Source organism: Oncorhynchus gorbuscha, linkage group LG20 (assembly GCF_021184085.1).
Source record: "Oncorhynchus gorbuscha isolate QuinsamMale2020 ecotype Even-year linkage group LG20, OgorEven_v1.0, whole genome shotgun sequence".
Taxonomy (NCBI): domain Eukaryota; kingdom Metazoa; phylum Chordata; class Actinopteri; order Salmoniformes; family Salmonidae; genus Oncorhynchus; species Oncorhynchus gorbuscha.
Genome location: NC_060192.1, coordinates 36,473,901 through 36,500,779, shown reverse-complemented (window position 1 = coordinate 36,500,779; position 26,879 = coordinate 36,473,901). Strand labels below are relative to the sequence as shown.

Here is a 26,879-nt window from a genome sequence, read left to right as displayed (position 1 = left end):
TTATCCCTGTCCAGAGACCCTTAAATCCCCCATGTCTTATCCCTGTCCAGAGACCTTTAAATCCCCCATGTCTTATCCCTGTCCAGAGACCTTTAAATCCCCCATGTCTTATCCCTGTCCAGAGACCTTTAAATCCCCCATGTCTTATCCCTGTCCAGAGACCCTTAAATCTCCCATGTCTTATCCCTGTCCAGAGACCTTTAAATCCCCCATGTCTTATCCCTGTCCAGAGACCTTTAAATCCCCCATGTCTTATCCCTGTCCAGAGACCTTTAAATCCCCCATGTCTTATCCCTGTCCAGAGACCTTTAAATCCCCCATGTCTTATCCCTGTCCAGAGACCTTTAAATCCCCTCTGTCTTATCCCTGTCCAGAGACCTTTAAATCCCCCATGTCTTATCCCTGTCCAGAGACCTTTAAATCCCCCATGCCTTATCCCTGCGCAGAGACCTTTAAATCCCCCATATCTTATCCCTGTCCAGAGACCTTTAAATCCCCCATGTCTTATCCCTGTCCAGAGACCTTTAAATCCCCCATGTCTTATCCCTGTCCAGAGACCTTTAAATCCCCCATGTCTTATCCCTGTCCAGAGACCTTTAAATCCCCCATGTCTTATCCCTGTCCAGAGACCTTTAAATCTGTGTCACATTCAAAACACTACTATCAGAACCTATTTCAGTGTAAAGACTAAATCTGTATGTAGCCTCTGTAGCCTTTTCAAATGTATTTTTACTTTTGTTTTATTTCTTTACTTACACACACTCACACACGCACTCACACACACACACACACACACACACACACACACACACACACACACACACACACACACACACACACACACACACACACACACACACACACACACACACACACACACACACACACACACACACACACACACACACACACACACACACACACACACACACACACACATACACACACACACACACACACACACACAATCATACACACACACAATCACACACACACACACACACTCACACACACACACACGCACGCGCGCACACACACACAAATAAACACACACAAACACAAACATAAACACACACCAACAGACAAACACAGCACTGCAGAGATAGTTCCATTACACAACCTACAATAGGACTCATCCCAGCCCTTTCACATGTGCTACTAAAGAACGGGAGGGAGGGAGGGATGAGTTTACTGAGAAAGAACGACAGAGGAGAGAGAGAGAGAGAGAGAGAGAGAGAGAGTGATCTGCTTAGAGGATATAAATATGGAGAAGATGGAGGGGAGGAACAAAGACATCTCTGGGAGAAAACGAGCTGCTCTCTCCGTTTTCCTCTCATTTCTCAGAGGTCTTTCTTATCTTATCCCGGCAAAGCCTGGAAGTACAGGAAATCTGAGCTCAGAGCTGGAGGAGAGAGGAAGAATCTAGAAAACTGGAGCGGGAGTCAGAAAGACTGTCTGTCTGTCTGTCTGTCTGTCTGTCTGTCTGTCTGTCTGTCTGTCTGTCTGTCTGTCTGTCTGTCTGTCTGTCTGTCTGTCTGTCTGTCTGTCTGTCTGTCTGTCTGTCTGTCTGTCTCACTATGTCTGTATCACTATGTCTGTATCACTATGTCTGTATGTCTGTCTGTATCACTATGTCTGTCTGTCTGTCTGTCTGTCTGTCTGTCTGTCTGTCTGTCTGTCTGTCTGTCTGTCTGTCTGTCTGTCTGTCTGTCTGTCTGTCTATCTGCCTGTCTGTCTGTCTGTATCACTATGTCTGTCTGTCTGTCTGTCTGTCTGTCTGTCTGTCTGTCTGTCTGTCTGTCTGTCTGTCTGTCTGTCTGTCTGTCTGTCTGTCTGTATCACTATGTCTATCTGCCCGTCTGTCTATCTGCCCGTCTGTCTGTCTGTCTGTCTGTCTGTCTGTCTGTCTGTCTGTCTGTCTGTCTGTCTGTCTGTCTGTCTGTCTGTCTGTCTGTCTGTCTGCATCACTATGTCTGTCTGTCTGTCTGTCTGTCTGTCTGTCTGTCTGTCTGTCTGTCTGTCTGTCTGTCTGTCTGTCTGTCTGTCTGTCTGTCTGTCTGTCTGTCTGTATCACTATGTCTATCTGTCTGTCTGTCTGTCTGTCTGTCTGTCTGTCTGTCTGTCTGTCTGTCTGTCTGTCTGTCTGTATCTCTATCTGTCTGTCTATCTGCCCGTCTGTCTGTCTGTCTGTCTGTCTGTCTGTCTGTCTGTCTGTCTGTCTGTCTGTCTGTCTGTCTATCTGTCTGTATTTCTTTCTTTCCGTCCGTCCGTCCGTCCATCCGTCTGTCTGTCTGTACCACTCTGTTTGCCTGTCTGCCTGTCTGTCAGTTTACACAATCTTTAATCTCTATTACCCACTCTGCATCACCATGACGACACAAACACCCAGACAGAAACAGCATTAGACACATAACATTTAGGCCAGAGAGAGTGACGCAGGTTCTGGGAGGTCAGTGCTGGGGTGAGACAGACTCAACTGGATCTGAATAACAACAAGAACGTGTTTAAGACATCAGGGGAGGAAATCAGGGGAGGAAATCAGGGGAGGAAATCAGGGCAGAACATCAGGGGAGAACATCAGGGGAGGAAATCAGGGCAGAACATCAGGGCAGAACATCAGGGGAGGAAATCAGGGGAGGACATCAGGGGAGGACATCAGGGGAGGAAATCAGGGGAGGAAATCAGGGGGGAGGAAATCAGGGGAGGAAATCAGGGAGAAAATCAGGGGGGGAGAACATCAGGGGAGAACATCAGGGGAGAACATCAGGGGAGGACATCAGGGGAGAACATCAGGGGAGGACATCAGGGGAGAACATCAGGGGAGAACATCAGGGGAGAACATCAGGGGAGAACATCAGGGGGGAACATCAGGGGAGAACATCAGGGGAGGACATCAGGGGAGAACATCAGGGGAGGACATCAGGGGAGGACATCAGGGGAGGACATCAGGGGAGAACATCAGGGGGACATCAGGGGAGAACATCAGGGGAGGACATCAGGGGAGGACATCAGGGCAGAACATCAGGGGAGGACATCAGGGGAGAACATCAGGGGAGGACATCAGGGGAGAACATCAGGGGAGGACATCAGGGGAGGACATCAGGGGAGAACATCAGGGGAGGACATCAGGGGAGAACATCATGTAATAAAATATTGTTATTTATATAATTTAAAACATTTATTTAATATTGCTTTTTCTTTAACATCTCTCTTTCTCTGTCTCTCCATCTCTCTTTCTCTTCTCTCTCTTTCTCTGTCTCTTCATCTCTCTTTCTCTGTCTCTCCATCTCTCTTTCTCTGTCTCTCCATCTCTCTTTCTCTGTCTCTCCATCTCTCTTTCTCTGTCTCTCCATCTCTCTTTCTCTGTCTCTCCATCTCTCTTTCTCTGTCTCTCCATCTCTCTTTCTCTGTCTCTCCATCTCTCTTTCTCTGTCTCTCCATCTCTCTTTCTCTGTCTCTTCATCTCTCTTTCTCTGTCTCTCCATCTCTCTTTCTCTGTCTCTCCATCTCTCTTTCTCTGTCTCTCCATCTCTCTTTCTCTGTCTCTCCATCTCTTTCTCTGTCTCTTCATCTCTTTCTTGTCTCTGTCTCTCCATCTCTCTTTCTCTGTCTCTCCATCTCTCTTTCTCTGTCTCTCCCTCTCTTTCTCTCTGTCTCTCCATCTCTCTTTCTCTGTCTCTTCATCTCTCTTTCTCTGTCTCTCCATCTCTCTTTCTCTGTCTCTCCATCTCTCTTTCTCTGTCTCTCCATCTCTCTTTCTCTGTCTCTCCATCTCTCTTTCTCTGTCTCTCCATCTCTCTTTCTCTGTCTCTCCATCTCTCTTTCTCTGTCTCTCCATCTCTCTCTGTCTCTCCATCTCTTTCTCTGTCTCTCTCTCTTTCTCTGTCATCTCTTTCTCTGTCTCTCCATCTCTGTCTTCTCTCTCTGTCTCTCCATCTCTCTTTCTCTGTCTCTCCATCTCTCTTTCTCTGTCTCTCCATCTCTCTTTCTCTGTCTCTCCATCTCTCTTTCTCTGTCTCTCCATCTCTCTTTCTCTGTCTCTCCATCTCTCTTTCTCTGTCTCTCCATCTCTCTATCTCTCTTTCTCTGTCTCTCCATCTCTCTTTCTCTGTCTCTCCATCTCTTTCTCTGTCTCTCCATTCTCTTCTCTGTCTCTCCATCTCTCTTTCTCTGTCTCTCCATCTCTCTTTCTCTGTCTCTCCATCTCTCTTTCTCTGTCTCTCCATCTCTCTTTCTCTGTCTCTCCATCTCTCTTTCTCTGTCTCTCCATCTCTCTTTCTCTGTCTCTCCATCTCTCTTTCTCTGTCTCTCCATCTCTCTTTCTCTGTCTCTCCATCTCTCTTTCTCTGTCTCTCCATCTCTCTTTCTCTGTCTCTCCATCTCTCTTTCTCTGTCTCTCTTCATCTCTCTTTCTCTGTCTCTCCATCTCTCTTTCTCTGTCTCTCCATCTCTCTTGTCTCTCTCTTTCTTTCTCTGTCTCTCCATCTCTCTTTCTCTGTCTCTCCATCTCTCTTTCTCTGTCTCTCCATCTCTCTTTCTCTGTCTCTCCATCTCTCTTTCTCTCCATCTCTCTCTCTCCATCTCTCTTTCTCTGTCTCTTCATCTCTCTTTCTCTGTCTCTCCATCTCTCTCTGTCTCTCTCTCTCCATCTCTTTTCTCTGTCTCTCCATCTCTTTCTCTGTCTCTCCATCTCTCTTTCTCTGTCTCTCCATCTCTCTTTCTCTGTCTCTCCATCTCTCTTTCTCTGTCTCTCCATCTCTCTTTCTCTGTCTCTCCATCTCTCTTTCTCTGTCTCTCCATCTCTCTTTCTCTGTCTCTCCATCTCTCTTCTCTGTCTCTCCATCTCTGTCTCTCCATCTCTCTTTCTCTGTCTCTCCATCTCTCTTTCTCTGTCTCTCCATCTCTCTTTCTCTGTCTCTCTCCATCTCTGTCTTTCTCTCTTTCTCTCTCTCCATCTCTCTTTCTCTGTCTCTCCATCTCTCTTTCTCTGTCTCTCCATCTCTCTTTCTCTGTCTCTCCATCTCTCTTTCTCTGTCTCTCCATCTCTCTTTCTCTGTCTCTCCATCTCTCTTTCTCTGTCTCTCCATCTCTCTTTCTCTGTCTCTCCATCTCTCTGTCTCTCCATCTCTGTCTCTCCATCTCTCTTTCTCTGTCTCTCCTCTCTCTTTCTCTGTCTCTCCATCTCTCTTTCTCTGTCTCTCCATCTCTCTTTCTCTGTCTCTCCATCTCTCTTTCTCTGTCTCTCCATCTCTCTTTCTCTGTCTCTCCATCTCTCTTTCTCTGTCTCTTCATCTCTCTTTCTCTGTCTCTTCATCTCTCTTTCTCTGTCTCTCCATCTCTCTTTCTCTGTCTCTCCATCTCTCTTTCTCTGTCTCTCCATCTCTCTTTCTCTGTCTCTCTCTCTCTTTTCTCTGTCTCTCCATCTCTCTTTCTCTGTCTCTCCATCTCTCTTCTCTGTCTCTCATCTCTCTTTCTCTGTCTCTCCATCTCTCTTTCTCTGTCTCTCCATCTCTCTTTCTCTGTCTCTCCTCTTTCTCTGTCTCTCCATCTCTCTTTCTCTGTCTCTCCATCTCTCTTTCTCTGTCTCTCCATCTCTTTGTCTCTGTCTCTCCATCTCTCTTTCTCTGTCTCTCCATCTCTCTTTCTCTGTCTCTCCATCTCTCTTTCTCTGTCTCTCCATCTCTCTTTCTCTGTCTCTCCATCTCTCTTTCTCTGTCTCTCCATCTCTCTTTCTCTGTCTCTCTCTCTTTCTCTGTCTCTCCATCCTCTCTTCTCTGTCTCTCCATTCTCTGTCTCTCCATCTCTCTTTCTCTGTCTCTCCATCTCTCTTTCTCTGTCTCTCCATCTCTCTTTCTCTGTCTCTCCATCTCTCTTTCTCTGTCTCTCCATCTCTCTTTCTCTGTCTCTCCATCTCTTTCTCTCTCTCCATCTCTTTCTCTGTCTCTCTCTTTCTCTGTCTCTTCATCTCTCTTTCTCTGTCTCTCCATCTCTCTTTCTCTGTCTCCATCTCATCTCTCTTCTCTCTGTCTCTCCATCTCTCTTTCTCTGTCTCTCCATCTCTCTTTCTCTGTCTCTCCATCTCTCTTTCTCTGTCTCTCTCTCTCCTGTCTCCATCTCTCTTTCTCTGTCTCTCCATCTCTCTTTCTCTGTCTCTCCATCTCTCTTTCTCTGTCTCTCCATCTCTCTTCTCTCTTCTCTCCATCTCTCTCTGTCTCTCCATCTCTTTCTCTGTCTCTCCATCTCTCTTTCTCTGTCTCTTCATCTCTCTTTCTCTGTCTCTTCATCTCTCTTTCTCTGTCTCATCTCATCTCTCTTTCTCTGTCTCTCCATCTCTCTTTCTCTGTCTCTTTCTCTGTCTCTCCATCTCTCTTTCTCTGTCTCTCCATCTCTCTTTCTCTGTCTCTCCATCTCTCTTTCTCTGTCTCTCCATCTCTCTTTCTCTGTCTCTCCATCTCTCTTTCTCTGTCTCTCCATCTCTCTTTCTCTGTCTCTCCATCTCTCTTTCTCTGTCTCTCCATCTCTCTTTCTCTGTCTCTCCATCTCTCTTTCTCTGTCTCTCCATCTCTCTTTCTCTGTCTCTCCATCTCTCTTTCTCTGTCTCTCCATCTCTCTTTCTCTGTCTCTCCATCTCTCTTTCTCTCTCTCCATCTCTCTTTCTCTGTCTCTCCATCTCTCTCTGTCTCTGTCTCTCCATCTCTTTCTCTGTCTCTTCTCTCTCTCTCTCTCCATCTCTTTCTCTGTCTCTCCATCTCTCTTTCTCTGTCTCTTCATCTCTCTTTCTCTGTCTCTCCATCTCTCTTTCTCTGTCTCTCCATCTCTCTTTCTCTGTCTCTCTTTGTCTCTCTTTCTCTGTCTCTCCATCTCTCTTTCTCTGTCTCTCCATCTCTCTTCTCTCTCCATCTCTCTTTCTCTGTCTCTCCATCTCTCTTTCTCTGTCTCTCCATCTCTCTTTCTCTGTCTCTCTCATCTCTCTTTCTCTGTCTCTCCATCTCTCTTTCTCTGTCTCTCCATCTCTCTTTCTCTGTCTCTCCATCTCTCTTTCTCTGTCTCTCTGTCTCTCCATCTCTCTTTCTCTGTCTCTCCATCTCTCTTTCTCTGTCTCTCCATCTCTCTTTCTCTGTCTCTCCATCTCTCTTTCTCTGTCTCTCCATCTCTCTTTCTCTGTCTCTCCATCTCTCTTTCTCTGTCTCTCCATCTCTCTTTCTCTGTCTCTCCATCTCTCTTTCTCTGTCTTCTCTCATCTCTCTTTCTCTGTCTCTCATCTCTTTCTCTGTCTCTGTCTCTTCTGTCTCTTCATCTCTCTCTGTCTCTCCATCTCTCTTTCTCTTTCTCTCTCTTTCTCTGTCTCTCCATCTCTCTTTCTCTGTCTCTCCATCTCTCTTTCTCTGTCTCTCCATCTCTCTTTCTCTCTCTCTCTTTCTCTCTGTCTCTCCATCTCTCTCTTTTCTCTGTCTCTCCATCTCTCTTTCTCTGTCTCTCCATCTCTCTTTCTCTGTCTCTCCATCTCTCTCTGTCTCTCCATATATCTTTCTCTGTCTCTCCATCTCTTTTTCTCTGTCTCTCCATCTCTCTTTCTCTGTCTCTCCATCTCTCTTTCTCTGTCTCTCCATCTCTTTCTCTGTCTCTCAATCTCTCTTCTCTGTCTCTTCATCTCTTTTCTCTGTCTCTCCATCTCTCTTTCTCTGTCTCTCCATCTCTCTTTCTCTGTCTCTCCATCTCTCTTTCTCTGTCTCTCCATCTCTCTTTCTTTCTGTCTCTCCATCTGTCTCTCCATCTCTCTTTCTCTGTCTCTCCATCTCTTTCTCTTCTCTCTTTCTCTGTCTCTTCATCTCTCTTTCTCTGTCTCTCCATCTCTCTTTCTCTGTCTCTCCATCTCTCTTTCTCTGTCTCTCCATCTCTCTTCTCTCTCTCTTTCTCTGTCTCTCTCTCTTTCTCTGTCTCTCCCATCTCTCTTTCTCTGTCTCTCCATCTCTCTTTCTCTGTCTCTCCATCTCTCTTTCTCTATCTCTCCATCTCTCTTTCTCTGTCTCTCCATCTCTCTTCCTCTCCATCTCTCTTTCTCTGTCTCTCCATCTCTCTTTCTCTGTCTCTCCATCTCTCTTTCTCTGTCTCTCCATCTCTCTTTCTCTGTCTCTCCATCTCTTTCTCTGTCTCTCCATCTCTCTTTCTCTGTCTCTCCATCTCTTTTCTCTGTCTCTCCATATATCTTTCTCTGTCTCTCCATCTCTCTTTCTCCATCTCTCTTTCTCTGTCTCTCCATCTCTCTTTCTCCATCTCTCTTTCTCTGTCTCTCCATCTCTCTTTCTCTGTCTCTCCATCTCTCTTTCTCTGTCTCTCCATCTCTCTTTCTCTGTCTCTCCATCTCTTTTCTCTGTCTCTCCATCTCTCTTTCTCTGTCTCTCCATCTCTCTTTCTCTGTCTCTCCATCTCTCTTTCTCTGTCTCTCCATCTCTCTTTCTCTGTCTCTCTCTCTTTCTCTCTCCATCTCTCTCTGTCTCTCCATCTCTCTTTCTCTGTCTCTCCATCTCTCTTTCTCTGTCTCTCCATCTCTCTTTCTCTGTCTCTCCATCTCTCTTTCTCTGTCTCTCCATCTCTCTTTCTCTGTCTCTCCATCTCTCTTTCTCTGTCTCTCCATCTCTCTTTCTCTGTCTCTCCATCTCTTTCTCTGTCTCTCCATCTCTCTTTCTCTGTCTCTTCATCTCTCTTTCTCTGTCTCTCCATCTCTCTTTCTCTGTCTTTCCATCTCTCTTTCTCTCTCTCCATCTCTCTTTCTCTGTCTCTACATCTCTCTTTGTCTATCTCTCCATCTCTCTTTCTCTGTCTCTCCATCTCTCTTCCTCTCCATCTCTCTTCCTCTCCATCTCTCTTTCTCTGTCTCTCCATCTCTCTTTCTCTGTCTCTCCATCTCTCTTTCTCTGTCTCTTCATCTCTCTTTCTCTGTCTCTCCATCTCTCTTTCTCTGTCTCTCCATCTCTCTTTCTCTGTCTCTCCATCTCTCTTTCTCTGTCTCTCCATCTCTCTTTCTCTGTCTCTCCATCTCTCTTTCTCTGTCTCTCCATCTCTCTTTCTCTGTCTCTCCATCTCTTTCTCTGTCTCTCCATCTCTCTTTCTCTGTCTCTCCATCTCTCTTTCTCTGTCTCTCCATCTCTCTTTCTCTGTCTCTCCATCTCTCTTTCTCTGTCTCTCATCTCTCTTTCTCTGTCTCTCCATCTCTCTTTCTCTGTCTCTCCATCTCTTTCTCTGTCTCTCCATCTCTCTTTCTCTGTCTCTCCATCTCTCTTTCTCTGTCTCTCCATCTCTTTCTCTGTCTCTCCATCTCTCTTTCTCTGTCTCTTCATCTCTCTTTCTCTGTCTCTCCATCTCTCTTTCTCTGTCTCTCCATCTCTCTTTCTCTTTCTCTCCGTCTCTCTTTCTCTGTCTCTTCATCTCTCTTTCTCTGTCTCTTCATCTCTCTTTCTCTGTCTTTCCATCTCTCTTTCTCTGTCTCTCCATCTCTCTTTCTCTGTCTCTCCATCTCTCTTTGTCTATCTCTCCATCTCTCTTTCTCTGTCTCTCCATCTCTCTTCCTCTCCATCTCTCTTCCTCTCCATCTCTCTTTCTCTGTCTCTCCATCTCTCTTTCTCTGTCTCTCCATCTCTCTTTCTCTGTCTCTCCATCTCTCTTTCTCTGTCTCTCCATCTCTCTTTCTCTGTCTCTCCATCTCTTTTTCTCCATCTCTCTTTCTCTGTCTCTCCATCTCTCTTTCTCTGTCTCTCCATCTCTCTTTCTCTGTCTCTCCATCTCTTTCTCTGTCTCTCCATCTCTTTCTCTGTCTCTCCATCTCTCTTTCTCTGTCTCTCCATCTCTCTTTCTCTGTCTCTCCATCTCTTTTCTGTCTCTCCATCTCTCTTTCTCTGTCTCTTCATCTCTCTTTCTCTGTCTCTTCATCTCTTTCTCTTCTCTCTCCATCTCTCTCTTTCTCTGTCTCTCCATCTCTCTTTCTCTGTCTCTCCATCTCTCTTTCTCTTTCTCTCCATCTCTCTTTCTCTGTCTCTCCATCTCTCTTTCTCTGTCTCTCCATGTCTCTCCATCTCTCCATTCTCTATCTCTCCATCTCTCTTTCTCTCCATCTCTCTTTCCTGTCTCTCATCTCTCTTTCTCTGTCTCTCCATCTCTCTTTCTCTGTCTCTCCATCTCTTTCTCTGTCTCTCTCTCTCTTTCTCCATCTCTCTTTCTCTGTCTCTTCTCTCTCATCTCTTTCTCTGTCTCTCCATCTCTCTTTCTCTGTCTCTCCATCTCTCTTTCTCTGTCTCTCCATCTCTCTTTCTCTGTCTCTCCATCTCTCTTTCTCTGTCTCTCCATCTCTCTTTCTCTGTCTCTCCATCTCTTTGCTTCTCTGTCTCTCCATCTCTTTCTCTGTCTCTCTTTCTCTGTCTCTCTTCTCTTTCTGTCTCTTCATCTCTCTTTCTCTCTTCTCTCCATCTCTCTTTCTCTCTCTCATCTCTCTTTCTCTGTCTCTCCATCTCTCTTTCTCTGTCTCTTCATCTCTCTTTCTCTGTCTCTTCATCTCTCTTTCTCTGTCTTTCCATCTCTCTTTCTCTTTCTCTCCATCTCTCTTTCTCTGTCTCTACATCTCTCTTTGTCTATCTCTCCATCTCTCTTTCTCTGTCTCTCCATCTCTCTTCCTCTCCATCTCTCTTCCTCTCCATCTCTCTTTCTCTGTCTCTCCGTCTCTCTTTCTGTCTCTCCATCTCTCTTTCTCTCCATCTCTCTTTCTCTGTCTCTCCATCTCTCTTTCTCTGTCTCTCCATCTCTCTTTCTCTGTCTCTCCATCTCTCTTTCTCTCCATCTCTCTTTCTACATCTCTTTCTCTGTCTCTCTGTCTCTCTTTCTCTGTCTCTCCATCTCTTTCTCTGTCTCTCCATCTCTCTTTCTCTGTCTCTCCATCTCTCTTTCTCTTTCTCTCCATCTCTCTTTCTCTGTCTCTCCATCTCTCTTTCTCTATCTCCCCATCTCTCTTTCTCTGTCTCTCCATCTCTCTTTCTCTGTCTCCATCTCTTTCTCTTCTCTGTCTCTCCATCTCTCTTTCTCTGTCTCTCCATCTCTCTTTCTCCATCTCTCTTTCTCTGTCTCTCCATCTCTCTTTCTCTGTCTCTCCATCTCTCTTTCTCTGTCTCTCCATCTCTCTTTCTCTCCATCTCTCTTTACTGTCTCTCCATCTCTCTTTCTCTCCATCTCTTTCTCTGTCTCTCCATCTCTCTTTCTCTGTCTCTTCATCTCTTTCTCTGTCTCTCCATCTCTCTTTCTCTGTCTCTCCATCTCTCTTTTTCCATCTCTCTTTCTCTGTCTCTCCATCTCTTTCTCTGTCTCTCCATATCTCTTTCTCTGTCTCTCCATCTCTTTCTCTGTCTCTCCATCTCTTTCTCTGTCTCTTCATCTCTCTTTCTCTGTCTCTTCATCTCTCTTTCTCTGTCTCTTCATCTCTCTTTCTCTTTCTCTCCATCTCTCTTTCTCTGTCTCTCCATCTCTCTTTCTCTTTCTCTTCATCTCTCTTTCTCTGTCTCTCTTTTTCTCTCTCCTTCTCTCCTTTACTCTCTTCTGTACACATGGGACCAGAAGTCATCAGACCCCCACAGAAAACAGTCCCTTAACTCAAGAGTAGGGTACACACACATATATCACAGGAGGCTGTAGATGGGAGGACAGCTCATAATTATGTCTGGAATGGAGCCAACGGAACTGTAATCAAACACTGTTCTATACCATTCCATTCATTCCTTTATTACGAGCTCGTCCTCCCCAATTAAGGTGCCACCAGCCGCCTGTGACATGAACATCTCTTACCCCTCCCTCTCTCTGCAGTGCATCCATGCACCCCTCTCTCATCCATCTCTCATCCCTTTCTCTCTCAATCCCAAAGTAAGAACAGCAGTTCATTTCTGTCTCACAGATACACACCCACACACACACATTAGCACACACACACACACATTATCACACACACACACACACACATTATCACACACACACACATATTCACACACACACATTCTAACACACACACACACACACACATAATCACACACACACACACACACACACACACACACACACACACACACACACACACACACACACACACACACACACACACACACACACACACACACACACACACACACACACACACACACACACACACACACACACACACACACAAATACACGCACACTGTGCCAGCACAACAGAGCTGTGATAAATAAGGGACTCGGTGATTGTCAAGCAAATAACTGGTGGGTAATTAACACATTTAGCATCTCCTGGCTACAATACATTTTTTAAAGTCTAATAAATCCATGTAATATAGCCATCACAATAAATCCATTATTTATTTTAGACAGGTCTAAAGAAACATGAAGAAAATGTAGTTTATTTCAGAAGAACAGAACAGTATACAACTACCGAATATTTCTCTCTCTCTCTCTCTCTCTCTCTCTCTCTCTCTCTCTCTCTCTCTCTCTCTCTCTCTCTCTCTCTCTCTCTCTCGATCTATCGATCTATCGATCTATCGATCTATCTATCTATCTATCTATCTATCTATCTCACTCTCTCTCTCTCTCTATCTCTCTCTCTCGTTCTTTTCTCTCTCTCCCTCTCTCGCTCTATCTCTCTCTCTCTCTCTCTCTCTCTCTCTTCTCTCTCTCTCTCTCTCTCTCTCTCTCTCTCTCTCTCTCTCTCTCTCTCTCTCTCTCTCTCTCTCTCTCTCTCTCGTTCTTTTCTCTCTCTCCCTCTCTCGCTCTATCTCACTCTCTCTCTCTCTCTCTCTCTCTGTCTCTCTCTCTCTCTCTCTCTCTCTCTCTCTCTCTCTCTCTTTCTCTCGTTCTTTTCTCTCTCTCCCTCTCCCTCTCTCGCTCTATCTCACTCTCTCACTCTTCTCTCTCTCTCTCGCTCTTCTCTGTATCTCTCTCTCTCTCTCGTTTTTTTCTCTCTCTCCCTCTCTCTCTCGTTCTTTTCTCTCTCTCTCTTTCTCCCCCTCTCTTTCTCTCTCTTTCTCTCTCTCTCTCTGTCTCTCCTTTCTGTCTCTCTCTCTCTCTCTCTCTCTCTCTCTCTCTCTCTCTCTCTCTCTCTCTCTCTCTCTCTCTCTCTCTCTCTCTCTCTCTCTCTCTCTCTCTCTCTCTCTCTCCATCTCTCTCTCTCTCTCTCTCCATCTCTCTCTCTCTCTCTCTGTCTCTCTCTCTCTCTCTCTTCTCTCTCTCTCTCTCTCTCTGTCTTTCTCCATCAGGCACTCCTCCATCAGGCACTAATTATTGTTTTAAACTAAAAGAACTAAGAACAGATACAGCCCCTGGTTCACTCCTGACCTGACTGCCCTTGACCGGCCCAAAAACATCCTGTGGCGTACTGCATTAGCATCGAAAAGCCCCCGCGATATGCAACTTTTCAGGGAAGTCAGGAACCAATATACTCAGTTAGGAAGGAAAGCTAAAACTGGCTTTTTCAGACAGACATTTGCATCCTGCAGCACTAATTCCAAAAGGTTTTGGGACACTGTGAAGACCCAGTTACCTACTGCACTGAGGATAGGAAACACTGTCACCACTGTGAAGACCATGGAGAATAAGAGCAGCTCCTCCCAGTTACCTACTGCACTGAGGATAGGAAACACTGTGAAGTCCATGGAGAATAAGAGCAGATCCTCCCAGTTACCTACTGCACTGAGGATAGGAAACACTGTCACCACTGTGAAGACCATGGAGAATAAGAGTACCTCCTCCCAGTTACCTACTGCACTGAGGATAGGAAACACTGTCACCACTGTAAAGTCCATGGAGAATAAGAGCAGCTCCTCCCAATTACCTACTGCACTGAGGATAGGAAACACTGTCACCACTGTAAAGTCCATGGAGAATAAGAGCAGCTCCTCCCAGTTACCTACTGCACTGAGGATAGGAAACACTGTCACCACTGTAAAGTCCATGGAGAATAAGAGCAGCTCCTCCCAGTTACCTACTGCACTGAGGATAGGAAACACTGTCACCACTGTGAAGACCATGGAGAATAAGAGCAGCTCCTCCCAGTTACCTACTGCACTGAGGATAGGAAACACTGTCACCACTGTAAAGTCCATGGAGAATAAGAGCAGCTCCTCCCAGTTACCTACTGCACTGAGGATAGGAAACACTGTGAAGTCCATGGAGAATAAGAGCAGCTCCTCCCAGTTACCTACTGCACTGAGGATAGGAAACACTGTGAAGTCCATGGAGAATAAGAGCAGCTCCTCCCAGTTACCTACTGCTCTGAGGATAGGAAACACTGTCACCACTGTAAAGTCCATGGAGAATAAGAGCAGCTCCTCCCAGTTACCTACTGCTCTGAGGATAGGAAACACTGTCACTGTAAAGACCATGGAGAATAAGAGCAGCTCCTCCCAGTTACCTACTGCACTGAGGATAGGAAACACTGTCACCACTGTAAAGACCATGGAGAATAAGAGCAGCTCCTCCCAGTTACCTACTGCACTGAGGATAGGAAACACTGTCACCACTGTGAAGACCATGGAGAATAAGACCAGCTCCTCCCAGTTACCTACTGCTCTGAGGCTATGAAACACTGTCACCACTGTAAAGTCCATGGAGAATAAGAGCAGCTCCTCCCAGTTACCTACTGCTCTGAGGCTATGAAACACTGTCACCACTGTAAAGTCCATGGAGAATAAGAGCAGCTCCTCCCAGTTACCTACTGCACTGAGGATAGGAAACACTGTCACCACTGTGAAGTCCATGGAGAATAAGAGCACCTCCTCCCAGTTACCTACTGCACTGAGGATAGGAAACACTGTCACCACTGTGAAGTCCATGGAGAATAAGAGCACCTCCTCCCAGTTACCTACTGCACTGAGGATAGGAAACACTGTCACCACTGTGAAGTCCATGGAGAATAAGAGCACCTCCTCCCAGTTACCTACTGCACTGAGGATAGGAAACACTGTCACCACTGTGAAGTTCATGGAGAATAAGAGCAGCTCCTCCCAGTTACCTACTGCACTGAGGATAGGAAACACTGTCACCACTGTGAAGTCCATGGAGAATAAGAGCAGCTCCTCCCAGTTACCTACTGCACTGAGGATAGGAAACACTGTCACCACTGTAAAGTCCATGGAGAATAAGAGCAGCTCCTCCCAGTTACCTACTGCACTGAGGATAGGAAACACTGTCACCACCAATAAATCTACTAGTCGATCATTTCAAGAAACATTTTTTTACGGCCGGACATGCATTCCACCTGGCTACCCCGGTCAACAGCCCTGCACCCTCCACAGCAACTTTCGACTCTGTCAATCACCACATTCTTATTGGCAGACTCAACAGCCTTGGTTTCTCAAATGACTGCCTCGCCTGGTTCACCAACTACTTCTCAGATAGAGTTCAGTGTGTCAAATCTGAGGGCCTGTTGTCCGGACCTCTGGCAGTCTATTGGGGTGCCACAGGGTTCAATTCTCGGGCCGACTCTCTTCTCTGTATACATCAATGATGTCGCTCTCGCTGCTGGTGAGTCTCTGATCCACCTCTACGTAGACGACACCATTCTGTATACTTCTGGCCCTTCTTGGGACACTGTGATAACTAACCTCCAGATGAGCTTCAATGCCATACAACTCTCCTTCCGTGGTCTCCACCTGCTCTTAAATGCTAGTAAAACTAAATGCATGCTCTTCAACCAATCACTGACCGCACCCGCCCGACTAGCATCACTACTCTGGATGGTTCTGACTTAGAATATGTGGACTATAAATACCTAGGTGTCTGGTTAGACTGTAAACTCTCCTTCCAGACTCACATTAAGCATCTCCAATCTAAAATTAAATCTAGAATCAGCTTCCTATTTCGCAACAAAGCCTCCTTCAATCATGCTGCCAAACATACCCTCCTAAAACTGACTATCCTACCTATCCTTGACTTCGGCGATGTCATTTACAAAATAGCCTCCAACACTCTACTCAACAAACTGGATGCAGTCTATCACAGTGCCATCCGTTTTGTCACCAAAGCCCCATATACTACCCACCACTGCGACCTGCATGCTCTCGTTGGCTGGCCCTCACTACATATTCGTCGCCAAACCCACTGGCTCCAGGTCATCTATAAGTCTTTGCTAGGTAAAGCCCCGCCTTATCTCAGCTCACTGGTCACCATAGCAACACCCACCCGTAGCACACGCTCCAGCAGGTATATCTCATTGGTCATCCCCAAAGCCAACACCTCCTTTGGCCGCCTTTCCTTCCAGTTCTTTGCTGCCAATGACTGGAACGAATTGCAAAAGTCACTGAAGCTGGAGACTCATATCTCCCTCTCTAACTTTAAGCATCAGCTGTCAGAGCAGCTTACGGATCACTGTACCTGTACACAGCCCATCTGTAAATAGCCCACCAAACTAACTCATCCCCATATTGTTATTATTTTTGCTCTTTTGCACCCCAGTATCTCTACCTACACATCATCATCTACATCTATCACTCCAGTTTTAATTGCTATATTGTAATTACTTCGCCACTATGGCCTATTTATTGCCTTACCTCCCTAATCTTACTACATTTGCAATCACTGTGTGTAGATTTTTCTACTGTATTATTGACTGTATGTTTGTTTATTCCATGTGTAACTCTGTGTTGTTGTTTTTGTCGTACTGCTTTGCTTTATCTTGGCCGGGTTGCAGTTGTAAAGGAGAACTTGTTCTCAACTGGTTAACTGGTTTAATAAAGGTGAAATAAAGAAATAAAATACATTTAAAAAGCCTGTAACACTATGAAGTGTTTGTGTGTGTGTGTGTGTGTGTGTGTGTGTGTGTGTGTGTGTGTGTGTGTGTGTGTGTGTGTGTGTGTGTGTGTGTGTGTGTGTGTGTGTGTGTGTGTGTGTGTGTGTGTGTGTGTGTGTGTGTGTGTGTGTGTGTGTGTGTGTGTGTGTGGATGGGGGGGCTGTATACATTGTGCTGACTGTAAGATGGTGCCTCAGTGTTGTGACCTTGGTGATCAAGGACCGTGTGGCCAGGAGTAATGAGAGAGAGAGGGGGGTAGGTGCAGTGTAGAAACAGCCCCTCGGCTATTGACCTTCATGATCCTAGAGAGTAGGATATACTGTAGCAATAGCAATAGCTTCTTGCCATGAAATATTAACCTTAATGCTTACACATATCCAATTCCTTCAGATCCCTACAGATCCCTTATAGATCCCTACAGATCCCTACAGATCCCTACAGATCCCTATAGATCCCTACAGATCCCTACAGATCCCTACAGATCCCTACAGGTCCCTTATATGAGTCAATCACCACCTTCCGGAGACACCTGAAACCCCACCTCTTTAAGGAATACCTAGGATAGGATAAAGTAATCCTTCTCACCCTGAACTAACTACACCAGAACCTCCCCCCTTAAAATATGTAGATGCACTATTGTAAAGTGGCTGTTCCACTGGATGTCATAAGGTGAATGCACCAATTTGTAAGTCGCTCTGGATAAGAGCGTCTGCTAAATGACTTAAATGTAATGTAAATGTTATAGATCCCTACAGATCCCTACAGATCCCTACAGATCCCTTATAGATCCCTACAGATCCCTTATAGGTCCCTACAGATCCCTACAGATCCCTACAGGTCCCTACAGATCCCTTATAGATCCCTATAGATCCCTACAGATCCCTTACAGATCCCTACAGATCCCTTACAGATCCCTACAGGTCCCTGCAGGTCCCTACAGATCCCTACAGATCCCTTATAGATCCCTACAGATCCCTTATAGATCCCTACAGATCCCTTATAGATCCCTACAGATCCCTACAGATCCCTTATAGATCCCTACAGATCCCTTATAGATCCCCACAGATCCCTACAGATCCCTTATAGATCCCTACAGATCCCTTATAGATCCCTACAGATCCTTACAGATCCCTTCAGTTCCATTCAGATCTCCACTTAAAGGGATATACAGAGGCTAAGGGTTCTATTCTTCCATAATGTTTTCTCCTCTGTCTGGTATTATAGACAGAGATGAAAAACACAGGGAGAATGAAAGAATAAAATAAGAGTGGAGAACTTCACTCACCAGACGCACGGTACAGGCAAACCTTGGGTCTATAAACAAAACAATCAACAAACACACACACACACACACACACACACACACACACACACACACACACACACACACACACACACACACACACACACACACACACACACACACACACACACACACACACACACACACACACACACACGAGTGAAGCCGTTTGGTCTATAAAAATCCCCATCAGAATCAATCAACCTGTATTTGAACAGCAACATTTCTCACAGAGAATTCATTCGAATGATAAAAGATAAACAGAAGATAAACACGCCAAACTAAAAATAACCCCGAGATGTTCAATATCATGGCGTCAGTCACACACACAGGGCCCTTGGTTGTTATGACAGCAGCTGGTACAACACATTATTCCTCTCCTCTAATCCAAACAGACACAGGGTCGGACAGCCTCGCTGCACAGATCTATGTTAACAATGGGTTAGGGTAACGGTTAGGGTTACGGTTAGGGCTACAGTTAGGGTAACAGTTAGGGTTACGGTTAGGGTAACAGTTAGGGGTTAGGGTTACGGTTAGGGTAACAGTTAGGGTTACGTTAGGGTTACGGTTAGGGTAACAGTTAGGGTTACGGTTAGGGTTACAGTTAGGGTAACAGTTAGGGTTACGGTTAGGGCTTACAGTTAGGGTAACAGTTAGGGTTACGGTTAGGGTAACAGTTAGGGTTACGGTTAGGGTTACGGTTAGGGGGCTACAGTTAGGGTAACAGTTAGGGTTACGGTTAGGGTTACTGTTAGGGTAACAGTTAGGGTTACGGTTAGGGTAATAGTCAGGGTTACTACGGTTAGGGTAACAGTTAGGTTTTACGGTTAGGGTAACAGTTAGGGTTACGGTTAGGGCTACTGTTAGGGTAACAGTTAGGGTTACAGTTAGGGTAATTCAGGGTTACGGTTAGGGTAACAGTTAGGTTTTACGGTTAGGGTAACAGTTAGGGTTACGGTTAGGGTAATGGTCAGGGTTACGGTTAGGGTAACGGTTAGGTAACGGGGTTACGGTTAGGGGTAACGGTTAGGGTAACGGTTAGGGTTACGGTTAGGGTTACGGTTAGTTTAGGGTTATAGTTAGGGCTACGGTTAGGAGTTAGGGTTAGAGAACAGAAAAAGAGGAGAGAGAGTTAGGTTTTACGGTTAGAGGTAACAGTTAGACAGACGAGGGTTAGAGGAATGGTCAGAGGAGAGAATGACAGGGTTAGGTTAGATAGAGAGAAAGAGACAGAGAGGAGAAGACAGAGGGGAGAGAGAGAGAGAGAGAGAGAGAAGACAGAGAGACAGAGAGACAGAGAGACAGACAGAGAGAGACAGACAGAGAGACAGAGAGAGAGAGAGAGAGAGAGACAGAGAGAGAGAGAGAGAGAGAGAGAGAGAGAGAGAGAGAGAGAGAGAGAGAGAGAGAGAGAGGGAGAGAGAGAGAGAGAGAGAGAGAGAGAGAGAGAGAGAGAGAAGGAGAGACAGAGAGAGAGAGAGAGACAGAGAGAGAGAGAGACAGAGAGGAGATAGACAGAGAGAGAGAGAGACAGAAAGGAGAGACAGAGAGGAGAGAGAGAGACAGAGAGGAGAGAGACAGAGAGGAGGTGATAGACAGAGAGTTGATAGACAGAGAGAGACATAGGAGAGAGAGAGAAGAGAAGAGAGAAAGAGAGAGAGAGAGAGAGAGAGAGAGAGAGAGAGAGAGAGAGAGAGAGAGAGAGAGAGAGAGAGAGAGAGAGAGAGAGAGAGAGAGAGAGAGAGAGAGAGAGAGAGAGAGAGAGAGAAAGTGCAGAGAAAGGACAGAGGAACGAGAGAGAGCAGATGATAAATGGAGAGAGAGAGCACAGAGGAAGATGGACAAACGCCAGATTTGAAGTGAACTGCCTCTGAACCATAGGACAGACCATGACTCGACCTTGAGAGAGGTAAGCTGCATTACAGCACACATACTCTCACGCTGAAACATACACACAGACACACAATTTAACACACACACACACACGCAGCTGTACTGTGGAAGCCAGCCAGGACTGTTTGGAAAGGTAAAATCTGATTATAGCAGCGGTTCTCAAACTGAGGGTCACGACCCCATGTGGGACCGACTGATATGAAAATGGGCTTGCAGGAGAATTTCCAAAATCCTGTAAAAATATATATACAGCACCAATCAACAGTTTGGACACATCTACTCATTCCAGGGTTTTTCTTTATTTTTACTATTTTCTACATTGCAGAATAATAGTGAAGACATTAAAACTATAAAATGACACATATGGAAGCATGGAGTAACCTAGTCCATATTAACAGGTAGGGGTGGTATACCCTATTTGGTAAAAGACCAAGTCCATATTATGGTAAGAACAGCTCAAATAAGCAAAGAGAAACAACAGTCCATCATTACTTTAAGACATGAATGTCAGACAATCCTAAATGTCTATTAGCCGCAAAAACCATCAAACGCTATGATGAAACTGGCTCTCATGAGGACCGCCACAGGAAACGAAGACCCCGAGTTACCTCTGCTGCAGAGGATAAGTTCATTAGAGTTACCAGCCTCAGATTGCAACCCATATAAATGCTTCACGGAGTTCAAGTAACAGACACATCTCAACATCAACTGTTCAGAGGAGACTGTGTGAATCAGGCCGGTAGAATTGCTGCAAAGAAACCACTACTAAAGGCCAATAATAATAAGAAGAGACTTGCTTGGGCCAAGAAACACGAACATTAGACCGGTGGACATCTGTCCTTTGGTCTGATGAGTCCAAATCTGAGATGTTTGGTTCCAAGCGCCTTGTCTTTGTGAGACGCAGAGTAGGTGAACGGATGATTCCGCATGTGTGGTTCCCACCGTGAAGCATGGAGGAGGAGGTGTGATGGTGCAATCCAATTGAGATGGTTTGGGATGAGTTGGACAACAGAGGAAAAGCCACCAACAAGTTTTTTAAAACATTTATTTAACTAGGCAAGTCAGTTAAGAACAAATTCTTAATTTCAATGACGGCCTAGGAACAGTGGGTTGTTCAGGGGGAGAACGACAGATTTTTACCTTGTCAGCTCAGGGATTCGATCTTGCAACCTTTCGGTTCCTAGTCCAACGCTCGAACCATTCGCCTACTTGCCGCGCCAAGTGCTTAGCATATGTTTTAACTCCTTCAAGACTGTTGGAAAAGCATTCCAGGTGAAGCTGGTTGAGATAATGCCAAGAGTGTGCAAAGCTGTCATCAAGGCAAAGGGTAGAATCTGAAGAATCTCAAATATAAAATATATTTTGATTTGTTTAACACTGTTCTGGTTACTACATGATTCCATATGTGTTATTTCATAGTTTTGATGTCTTCACTATTATTCTACAATTTAGAAAATATGAAAAAAAAATATGAAAAACCCTGGAATGAATAGGACTGGTACTGATTATTAAAAAAATATATATGAATGTATGCACACATGACTGTAAGTCGCTTTGGATAAAAGCGTCTGCTAAATGGCATATATTATTATTATTATTATTATATATTATAATATCGTCTTTGTATCTCAAAATCATTGTAATGTGATTAACCTTAAAAATGTTAATGAAAATTATAGAGAGCCCTTAGATCATGGTAACAGGCCCCACTTGACCGTTGCACTTGAATCACTTGAATCATTCCCACCGTGAATGATTCATTCCCACCGTGAATGATTAATTCCCACCGTGAATGATTAATTCCCAAAAGACCTTTCAGATTAGAGGGTCTAGGTATCTACACCAACAGGCCTTTCAGATTAGAGGGTCTAGGTATCTACACCAACAGGCCTTTCAGATTAGAGGGTCTAGGTATCTACACCAACAGGCCTTTCAGATTAGAGGGTCTAGGTATCTACACCAACAGGCCTTTCAGATTAGAGGGTCTAGGTATCTACACCAACAGGCCTTTCAGATTAGAGGGTCTAGGTATCTACATCAACAGGCCTTTCAGATTAGAGGGTCTAGGTATCTACACCATAAAGCAGTGGTTCCCAAACTAGGGGTCGCAACCCCATGCGGTGTCGCCTGATATGACTAACAAAAATAATATATATATTATTAAAATGTGGTTGACCTTAAAAGTCTAAATGAAAATAATTCAAATCTAAAAGATCAAATTTAACCAGTGAGCAGACTTAGATCACGAGAAAAGGCTTAACTTAACTGTTGCACTTGAATCTTTCCCATGGTGCACGGCTCGGCTCTCTACGCTGTGAAACCACACACTATCGCAGAGACTATCATATTACCGACCGCAGGTGATATGGTGAAAACAACGTGTTGGGAGGCAGAGGCACAGAAACTCACATCAATACCTTTGTCAGATAACACTGTGAAACTAAGTATTGATGCTATTGTTAGCAATCAAGAGGAAACTCTGACTGAACGAGTCAAAACTCCCCAGTTTATACTCTCCAAATGGACGTTAGCTGTGAGGGCCGAGACGCGTTGACTTTCGTTTGCTACATGTCGGGGAATGTTATTCACGAGGACATGTATGTAAGTCGCTCTGGATAAGAGCGTCTGCTAAATGACTTAAATGTAAAATGTAATGTTGTTCTGTCTCACGATTACCGAGCATAAAATGTCACATGGGATGGTCAGTGTGCTGTGTGGCTATATTAATGAAAAACAGATTTCATATGGGATGGTCAGTGTGCTGTGTGGCTATATTAATGAAAAACAGATCTCACATGGGATGGTCAGTGTGCTGTGTGGCTATATTAATGAAAAACAGATCTCACATGGGATGGTCAGTGTGCTGTGTGGCTATATTAATGAGAAACAGATCTCACATGGGATGGTCAGTGTGCTGTGTGGCTGTATTAATGAGAAACAGATCTCACATGGGATGGTCAGTGTGCTGTGTGGCTATATTAATGAGAAACAGATCTCACATGGGATGGTCAGTGTGCTGTGTGGCTGTATTAATGAAAAACAGATCTCATGGGATAAAATGGTGGGCTTTTGCACAGCTGGGGCTCCATCTATGGTGGGACGGAGGACAGGCCTCTGCACTCTGGTTATGACTGTGTCTCCCTCTGATATTCTGAGATATAGCAGGTCACTTCCATTTTGTAAACTACATCCAACCACATCCGTTGTGCTCACGTCTGTTCACAAAACAACGTGGAGACGTGAGATCAGAGGATCACGACGCTCTATTTCACACCTAAGCTTGGTGGTTATCCACGGCGTGGAAAGAATTTTCACATTTTGAGAGAGAGGAGAAGCTTTGTCATTCACAATGGATATGACAAAACAGACTTTGTTAACTTTCTGTGAAACGAACATAAAAACGTGTCTCCTTGCCGACAGACATATCTGGGAACCTGAACGAACTGAACGCACACAGGGGAAATACACACACACATTCTATAGATGAGGGACCTGAACGCACGCAGGGGAAATACACACACATTCTATAGATGAGGGACCTGAACGCACACAGGGGAAATACACACACACATTCTATAGATGAGGGACCTGAACGAACTGAACGCACGCAGGGGAAATACACACACACATTCTATAGATGAGGGACCTGAACGAACTGAACGCACGCAGGGGAAATACACACACACATTCTATAGATGAGGGACCTGAACGCAGACAGGGGAAATACACACACATTCTATAGATGAGGGACCGAATCAGTGGATTCAGAGGAAATTATTATTATTAGAACCTTATTATTAGAACCTCCTCCCCTCGGCTTGTTTCTAACAGAAAACTGTGTCAGTCCCACAGGGCTGACGTCCTGCTGACCTCCAACACTTTGGGACCTACTTCCCATAACGTTTCACTGTGATCCTGGCTCACTTGACATGCCGCTAAGTGAAATCGAACAACTGATCGAGCCGTCATATGACCGAATGCATTCCCGCGTCACTACGGAGGAGTTTTGGTTCCTGTATCTAAGAACCTCTTCCCCTCTGGCATTGTTTGGGAACTAACAGAAAACTGTGTCAAGTCCCAAAGGGATCTCTGACTGGGAAAAATAGTTTTCAACGGTCACCCAACAACTTTGGAACTCTGGCCTTGTTATAGAGCTCCAACTCAGGAACTCTGTTTCACTGTGATCCAACTGGCTCTTATAGAGCTCCAACTCATGGCCTTCTAGAGCTGAAACTCAGGAACTCTGATCGTCATAGAGCTCCAACTCAGGAACTCTGGCCTTTTCATAGAGCTCCAACTCAGGAACTGGCCTTTCCCGAGCTCCAACTCAGGAACTCTGGCCTTCTTATAGAGCTCCAACTCAGGAACTCTGGCCTTGTCATAGAGCTCCAACTCAGGAACTCTGGCCTTGTCATAGAGCTCCAACTCAGGAACTCTGGCCTTCTTATAGAGCAACTGAACTCTGGGAGCTCCAACTCAGGAACTCTGGCCTTTTCATAGAGCTCCAAAAACTCAGAGCTCCAACTCAGGAACTCTGGCCTTGTTATAGAGCTCCAACTCAGGAACTCTGGAAGAGCTCCAACTCAGGAACTCTGACTTTTTATAGAGCTCCAAAAACTCTGGCCTTTTTATAGAGCTCCAACTCAGGAACTCTGGCCTTTTCAACTCCAACTCAGGAACTCTGGCCTTGTTATAGAGCTCCAACTCAGGAACTCTGGCCTTTTCATAGAGCTCCAACTCAGGAACTCTGGCCTTGTCATAGAGCTCCAACTCAGGAACTCTGGCCTTTTCATAGAGCTCCAACTCAGGAACTCTGGCCTTTTCATAGAGCTCCAACTCAGGAACTCTGGCCTTTTCATAGAGCTCCAACTCAGGAACTCTGGCCTTGTCATAGAGCTCCAACTCAGGAACTCTGGCCTTGTCATAGAGCTCCAACTCAGGAACTCTGGCCTTCTTATAGAGCTCCAACTCAGGAACTCTGGCCTTTTCATAGAGCTCCAACTCAGGAACTCTGGCCTTTTCATAGAGCTCCAACTCAGGAACTCTGGCCTTTTCATAGAGCTCCAACTCAGGAACTCTGGCCTTGTTATAGAGCTCCAACTCAGGAACTCTGGCCTTGTCATAGAGCTCCAACTCAGGAACTCTGGCCTTTTTATAGAGCTCCAACTCAGGAACTCTGGCCTTTTTATAGAGCTCCAACTCAGGAACTCTGGCCTTTTTATAGAGCTCCAACTCAGGAACTCTGGCCTTTTTATAGAGCTCCAACTCAGGAACTCTGGCCTTGTTATAGAGCTCCAACTCAGGAACTCTGGCCTTGTCATAGAGCTCCAACTCAGGAACTCTGGCCTTGTCATAGAGCTCCAACTCAGGAACTCTGGCCTTGTCATAGAGCTCCAACTCAGGAACTCTGGCCTTGTTATAGAGCTCCAACTCAGGAACTCTGGCCTTGTCATAGAGCTCCAACTCAGGAACTCTGGCCTTGTCATAGAGCTCCAACTCTCTGACCTGAAGATCACTGACGTGATGATCTGACCTCGTATTTTTACAAGTTCCAAGTTGTCTTGAAAGCACCATTAGTGCTCTCGTCTGCATTAAAACCAAATATCGATCCAGGTTGGATGTGACTGCAGAGATGAGCTGCATGCTGTCAATCCCCCCCCCTGACTTTGAGCAAACCCATCTCATTAGTAGTGGTGAGGTCAGAGACATTATGAGGTAAGAGACATTATGAGGTCAGAGACATTATGAGATCAGATACATTATGAGGTCAGAGACATTATGAGATAAGAAACATTATGAGGTAAGAGACATTATGAGGTAAGAGACATTATGAGGTAAGAGACATTATGAGGTAAGAGACATTATGAGGTAAGAGACATTATGAGGTCAGAGACATTATGAGATAAGAGACATTATGAGGTAAGAGACATTATGAGGTAAGAGACATTATGAGGTAAGAGACATTATGAGGTAAGAGACATTATGAGGTAAGAGACATTATGAGGTAAGAGACATTATGAGGTCAGAGACATTATGAGGTCAGAGACATTATGAGGTCAGAGACATTATGAGGTAAGAGACATTATGAGGTAAGAGACATTATGAGGTAAGAGACATTATGAGGTCAGAGACATTATGAGGTAAGAGACATTATGTCAGACTCATTTGAAATTGACAGTATGTGATGGTGAGTTGAGAAGACAATCAGAAATACTGGCATCTGACTGCCATCGACCCACATTAAAAAAGTTAACATGGGCTCTTAACTACATTTTTACATGGTTGGGGTCACGAGGATTTTCAGATATCAACACGTGGTCGTGGGCCCAAAAAGTTTAGGAACCCCTGGATTATGGGAAGAATTTAGAGTGAGTGAAACAGGGGGAACAGCACCAATCCTTCCCCTGCCTAAATCCACACCCTAACCCCGGAACTAGTTAAGCTAAGCTAACTAAAGCATTCAAACTAACGCATTGAGCTAAGGCTAACTGTGGCAACCTAGCCATTACCCTGGCCCATGTATAAAATAAGCAAACTAAAGCACTCAAAGTAATGCACTGAGCTATTAAAGGGTAACTTTATCAGCGTTTGTTGACAGGGGGCAAAACTATTAAAAACAACTCCATGGTTTAAAATTGAACCAAGTCGTCTGTGTCATATTTGCTTTTACCCACTCTGATTATTATGTTTGGAAAAACAAACACCTATTCTATAAGGCAGTGTTTCTATCACTCTATCCCTCTATCCAATAATCTCCCCATCCCTCTTTAACCCCACCATCCCTCTATCCATCCCTTTATCCAACCCTCCCTCCATCCCTCCATTCATCCTTCTATCCAACCCTCCCTCCATCCCTCTATCCATCCCTCTATCATCCCTCTATCCATCCCTC

At 45.1% G+C, this 26,879-nt stretch overlaps 1 protein-coding gene across 1 annotated transcript in view; it reads right to left on the bottom strand.

Annotated features, from left to right (window-relative positions):
• Positions 1-26,879, bottom strand: part of LOC124006908 (neurobeachin-like) — a 334,491-nt gene that overhangs the window by 299,543 nt on the left and 8,069 nt on the right. The window lies entirely within an intron of this gene.